We start from the raw sequence: 7,310 nt of genomic DNA on the forward strand, positions 1-7,310 counted from the left end.
AGCTCCTCATCCTGTGTTAACCCACAAGGGAAGTACACATTGATGCTGACCCCAGGTGCGAATGAGCCATGGGAAACTACATATTACGATAATACGCCCGTTAACACATATAATAGCCAAACTAAACGGCAAGAGACGACCGTAAGAAACTGTACCAAGGGACATAGAGGTGTTGGGATAGAATGGTGGAGAGATAGTAAGAAAACGGAATGTGTAACATGCTCAGGGACATCTATTCCAGTCATAATGGCATATGATACCAAACAGCAGCAAGGAACAAGCCAGGGAGAATATGACTCAGGAACACCAAAGTGAGAAACATCTGATTGTCCAGACAATAGAGAGCCTCCGACTAAGACAACCGACTAAGTTTAAAATAACCAGAATGACATTGTCAAGAATGTCACAAGGGTGCATACAAAAGGGGAAAGAGGGAATTGTCCTGTGCATAAAGCAGGAACAGTGCCCACAACCACCAGGTATAACGGTGGTAACAAGGGACGAGCCTACCACCCCATCCCCAACAACCACGTCACAGGCAGCTGAACTAGATACACCGTCAGTGCCTGATAAATGGGTTCAGTGCCCAGAACACACACCTGCACCACAAAGTGGATTAGTGTTCGTGAAACGTGAAGAGATATTATATGACCATGAGTTGGTACCCATTGTGTTGAATTTGACTAATCTGGAACTCTCTGAATGGTATTCTAAAAGAATGCAGCAGTTGTACCGGAGATTGGTACAACAAATCCTCAGACAAAGTAACTATGCCAATGGGGGTCCAATTAGGTCCCGTTCTCATTGACAACTTAAACGAGGCCTGATAAATGATGCAGCTACGGTCTTTAACACCATTGATTTGGCAACTTTGGATAATAAAGTACGAGATTTAGCTTCTCGTATTAAGAACATTTTGCGTGAACAAAATCAGAATCAAGGTTCACAGTTAACAGAGGACCAAGTACTGACAATTAGATTACAGGACATAGCAACAGTCCTCGAGGCCCACGCACGGACCATTAATAAGCTAATCAAGGAAGAGCATGTAGCCTCTGACTAAGCAGCTAAGAATGATGCCTGCAGTACATTCGTACCTGGGTAGTCGAACGGACAAGGGAAAATTTGGCACAGATCCACTGAGGGGAGGTTCCCCTGTGGATCAGCAATGGCCAATTGGTCAATCTGACCATGCACTCGAAGGAAATGCAAGGGTGCCAACTCAGGGGGATGATATGCATATATCCCACACAAGTGAAATACAATAATGATAAAGGGGGACTAGTAGGATTGGTACTGGTCATTCCAGTAATTATGGAAGAAGGTAACCCAAAAGAAGTGTATGAAGTACAAAATATAGGCATTATTAGAGAAAGGGTGTATATAGCTTATCACGAGACTCTATCATATGCTGCAACTTACGGAGACAGTTTGATAGGAACAAAATTGGAAGGATGTATTACTCATCAGGGCACCACAATTTTCCCTCTTAAAATTAGTTATGATCCTGAGCCGGCTTGTGGATTTAATATTACTAGTACGCAGGTAAATTGCACCATGGAAACCATGGGCGCACAATGGGGAAAGACATACGTGGCGTATGTAAGCAACGGAGAATACTGTCAGGCTAACCGGTCTATAATTCCCTATTTTCTCTCTCCCTCCTTTTATAAAAAGTGGGGTTACATTAGCTACCCTCCAATCCATAGGAACTGATCCAGAGTCTATAGAATGTTGGAAAATGACCACCAATGCATCCACTATTTCTAGGGCCACTTCCTTAATACACTGGGATGCAGACTATCAGGCCCTGGGGATTTATTAGCCTTCAATCCCATCAATTTCCCTAAAACAATTTCCTGACTAATAAGGATTTCCTTCAGTTCCTCCTTTTCGCTAGACTCTCGGTCTCCTGGTATTTCCGGAAGGCTATTTGTGTCTTCCTTAGTGAAGGCAGAACCAAAGTATTTGTTCAATTGGTCTGCCATTTCTTTGTTCCCCATTATAAATTTACCTGATTCTGACTTCAAGGGACCTACATTTGCCTTCACTAATCTTTTTCTTTTCACATAAGACATAAAGGAGGAGGTCGCTAAGTGCATGAACATGTTTGGGTATGAGGTGCCTCCATTACGAGAACACCTCGTCAAACTGCGAGAAGCAGTTGCCAAGAGTCAGAGAGTCTACTACACTCTCAGGCAGAACAATCAGGACATTCAGAAGAATATCGAGGACATTAAGGTCACCACATGGTGGGATGACCTATGGAATTGGGGACCGAACATTCAAATTTATCCTTGGATAAGGATAATATCCCATGTACTTATCATGATTCAATTATTGATTGTGCTATATCTGTTGTGTTTGCAATATGCTGCAGCAAGGAAATGGAAAGCCCGACTACTGGTAAGGGCAATTAAAGCTAGGTCAACCTCGGGCAGGAAAACCTTTATGAGCAGAGGACGGACAAGGGGTTTGAGCTTTGGAGAACATGTGATGGTATTCCAGGCTAGATGGCCACTGGTCAAGAAAAACTGGAGGGTGTTCTTTAACAAATCTCAATGGTATGGCCTGTTTGTGTATAGCCAAGGGCCATAAGGGGTGATTGTGAGGGTTAAAAATAATACACAGCTAAAATTGTAGCAGCAGCTGAGCTAATGGGAAAGGGACAGTTTTGGCTGATAATGGATCAAAGGGCAGAACTCAAGAAAGTTGACAACACCTACTAATAAAATCTTCAAGGACAGTAGGGAGTAAGTTGTCTGGAAACATAGACAGGATGCCTGACAGCTGCACATGAAATATTGTAAGATTGCCAAATAGTATATATAAACATTGTTGATTTATGGGTCGATGAAGTCGCTCTCGTGAGTGATCGAGAAGGGTTCTTCCCTTGCATATGCTCGAATAAAGATAATTTCGAACCTATTTCTGGAGCCTGTCATCAATCGGGAGAAAATAAGATTTCTCCACAACACTTCCGGTTCTGGCACTATCGGTTCAGGCAGGAGGCATCGGGGGCAGGGGCTCGACCTAAAAAGTACCGTACAAATAGTCAGTCCCGAAAATGAACAGGCAAATGTCTCCACTAAAATAGAAGAAAAAGCTGTTTGGTAGTGAAAAAGGTTAAGTGTTAATATGCTGAATTGCTGACAGTAATTTCTACCATTAATGAGAGATTTATTAGTTAATTTGAATTACGTTCATAATTTTAATGTTCATACTTTCTGGGAAGATTAAATATGCTGCAGTGGTCAAGATTGCTTTGACGTCACCTGGAAGCGGCGCTAAATTGGCTCCCATTCCCCATTTTCTGGCATTTTGGATGGAGTAAGTTAAATTAGTGGCCTGAAGGCAACATACATTTGTGCCATAAATTACATTTTACTACTACACACACACTCGGTGGGATCAATTTTCCCCAATGCCATCTTTTGGCGTATTGCAAGAGTTACCAGACTGATTCCTGGGATGGCTAGTCTGACATATGAGGAGAGACTGGATCGACTGGGCCTTTATTCACTGGAGTTTAGAAAGATGAGAGGGGATCTCACAGAAACATATAAAATTCTGACGAGACTGGACAGGTTAGATGCAGGAAGAATGTTCCTGATGTTGGGAAAGTCCAGAACCAGAGGACATAGTCTAAGGATAAGGGGGTGAGCCAGTTAGGACTGAGATGAGGAGAAACTTCTTCACTCAGAGAGTTGTTACCCCGTGGTATTCCCTACCGCAGAGAGTTGTTGATGCCAGTTCATTGGATATATTCAAGAGGGAGTTAGATGTGGCCGTTATGGCTAAAGGATCAAGGGGTATGGAGAGAAAGCAGGAAAGTGGTACTAAGGTGAAAGATCAGCCATGATCGTATTGAATGTTGGTGCAGGCTCAAAGGGCCGAATGGCCTACTCCTGCACCTATTTTCTATGTTTCCATGTTTCTATGTTTACACATGTTTGTTTTGGCCCTGACTACTCCAAAAAAAATAACTAGCAAGTTTCCCCATTCTATTTTTTGAAATTGGCACTGCACAGCCTGTCCTTTAACTTTGGGAGGTGGAGCCTAATGTCTGTGCCGAAAAAACTATGCCCCCCCCGCTCTGCGCATGCGTGAAAAAATGGAGCTTTTGATGTGACTACTATGGGCGCGCATGCCCAGTACAGCTCCCGGTCTGCATTCGGCCATTTTTAAAGAGCCAGTTGTGTGTGAGAACTTTAATTCTCAGTGAAAAAAATCGGAGCTGCAATACAAGATGTAACGTGGCTCATGGACCAAGAATTTCTCACAGGATGAAGTGGAGGCACTAGTTACTGTAATTGAGGCCAGATGGCAGGAGTTGCACACCAGCAGAGGTCACATAAAAGTTTCACCAAAAGAAATGAAGAAACACTGGAACCAACTTACAGAAGATTACTGTGCAATGGTGACCACCCCAAGGTCTGGAGGCCAGTGCAAAAAGAAGTGGCAGGACCTTGGTCAAGTAGTTAGTGTAAGTAATATTTACATTTATTCAATGGAATTGCAATTGTAAATGTGATCATCTATATATGTCCCACCCAGCAGAAAGACACCCTCTCTAAAAAGTTATATTTTCATCTTTGCAGAGGAAGGTGGCACACAACAAAAGGGAAAGAACTCGAACAGGAGGAGGCCCGACAAATCTACACCCACTGACACCCTTGGAAGAGAGGGTCGCTGCTTTGATGGTTCCTGCCTGGAGAAAAGCAACCACCACTGCACAAGCTGGGCCCACACTCGAGGGAGAGGGTAAGTCCTACAAATTCCACATTCTGGCTTTGCTAAATGTTAAATACTGCGTGGGCTAGCCATGCTTCAATTCATGAGGATGTCTCCGTCAGCTAAGCTTCAGTTGATGCAATGTGCTATCATTCATTATGCTCCTTCAAATGAGCCTGCTGCCTGTGCTGTGTGACCTACTCATGCCACCCTGCCCCCTCCTCTGCTGTTAACCATGTGTCTGTTCTTTTATATTCTGCAGAACTTGAGGCCAACCCTGACGAGGCTGAAGCCGATGCAGAAGAAGATTCAGACACGAACGAGCCTGAAGAGGAGAACATCTTCCAATCCCACCTTCCAGACCAAGAGCATGGGGGTGAGGAGGAGGGGGAGGGGGAGGGGGAGGGAATGGATGAAGCCCCCACTCTTGTACTCACTCTGGTGGAGGTGCAGGTGCTGCCCATTGAGGTGCCAGGCTCTTTCCTGAGTGGTACGCGTGTTGGGACATTCCATGGTTTCTCACATTCCAAGGTTGGGGATTCCAGTGGGGTGCAGCGAGGCACACCCAAGGCCACCATCGAAGGCTGCAGGTCCCAGTGGGATGCAGCGAGCCACACCCAAGGTGAGCCGGGGAATGAGAGCTGGACAGCGCTCTCCTGGGGTGCAGGATCTAACATATGTGGTTCAGATGATAGCAATGAGTGCGGAAAGCATTAAACTTACACGATCACTCCTGGACACCATCAGCAGGGTAGGTGATGAGGTATTGGTACTGTCAGGAGAAGTAACAACACCCTCAGGAGAAATGGGAACACTGTCCGGGCACATGAGGGAGGGAATTTTGCAGGTATTTGATACACTGTCGGTGAACATGAGGGAGGAATGTCGCAGGCAGCTGATACAATGTCGGTGAACATGAGGGAAGGAATGTTGCAGGTAGTTGAGACAGTATCAGAGCACATGTGGGAGGGAATGTCAGAGTTAGCTGCTGCAATAAGGGAACACGCCCAGACCCTGCATCCATTGACAGAATCAACTGCCACTCCCACTCCAATCCCCAGGTCAGCCTTTCTTTGCTGCTGTTGTAATTGTTATTACTATTATTGTTACTGTTGTAACTGTTCTCAATTAAAAGTTTTTTGTAAGTTATGTAAATTTACAAGTTTAAAAGTTTGTAAGTGATCTTAAAGTTTTTAAGTGATCTTAATTGAAAACTTTAAAGTTTGATACAAGAATATTCTTATTAAAGTTAAGTACAAACAAGTGTTTGTTAAACTTTTGAATAAAATATAATTTAAATTATAACTGATTCATTTCCATTACTTGTTCCATTATTAACACAACTTTTTGAAGTAAAGAAGAATAATTCCCATTATTTGTTCCATTAACACAACATTACATTACGGAACAGGTCCAAGCAGTAAACATGGTCCATTTGGAATAGTTGCCACTGAGCCTTCAGGCAGCAAAGTGGTCACGGACGAGCTGCTGGCGCAAGGGTCGAGCAATGATTAAAGGGGCGTGAAGGGCCTCCCTCATCCGCCGTCGTGCTCTGGGTTCTTGTAGTTGCATGGCTTTCTCATCCTCCTCCTTCTCCTCCCATCTCTATCTTCCTCCTTATCATCAGCCACTCTCACCTCAGGTGGGTCTTCTACTCCCAGTTGCTGCTGCCTTATGATGCCTAAGCTATGCAGCATGCAGCACAAAACAGCAAACTGACCAACAATCTCAGGGGAGTATTGCAAGTAGCCTCTGGAATGGTCCAGGCATCGGAAACACTGTTTCAAGATGCCAATGGTCCTCTCTATTAAGCTGTGCATCGCAATATGCAACATGTTGTATTCCTGCTCAGCTTCCGTCCGGGTTACACGTAGGGGCGCCATGAGCCAGGTGGCGAGGCCATATCCTTTGTCTCCCAGCTACTCTGCCCTTCTGGCTGCTGCTGAAACAGGGCAGATATAGCACTCTCGCGTAGGATGAACGCATCATGGGTGCTCCCAGGGTATCTCCATCAGCTGACATAATGCGATTCATGTCATCACACACGAGCTGCACATTAACGGAGTGGAAGTCTTTTCTGTTCCTGTACATCGCGGAATCCTCCAAAGGTGCTCAGAAGGCGATGTGGGTACAATCAATGCATTCCTGTACCTTTGGGAAGCCAGCAATCCTGGAAAAGCCCACAGCCCTGTCACGCATTGCTTGGGCAGTCATGGGGAACTTTATGTAGTCATTCCTCCGGGCATATAGTGCAGCAGTCACCTGCTGAATGCAGATATGTGTTGATGTTGAGAAATTTTGCATATATCCCCAGTTGTGGCCTGGAATGATCCATAGAATGAAAGTGCAGCTGTAACCTTCACTTCAACTGACAAAGCAGTCCTCCTGATGCTTCTAGGTTGCAGGTCTGCTTTTATTAACTCACAGATCTCGGTTACAACTTCTTTGTGGAAACGCAGCTTTCTCACACAGTCTGCATTACTCAGGTGCAGGTATGAATGTCTGTCTCAATATACCCAACATGGGTAAGGCCTCCTGCCCATTATCCTATGTGCTCTGAGGTTCCTCATGCGATG

Source organism: Pristiophorus japonicus, chromosome 12, assembly GCF_044704955.1.
Source record: "Pristiophorus japonicus isolate sPriJap1 chromosome 12, sPriJap1.hap1, whole genome shotgun sequence".
Classification (NCBI taxonomy): Eukaryota; Metazoa; Chordata; class Chondrichthyes; family Pristiophoridae; genus Pristiophorus; species Pristiophorus japonicus.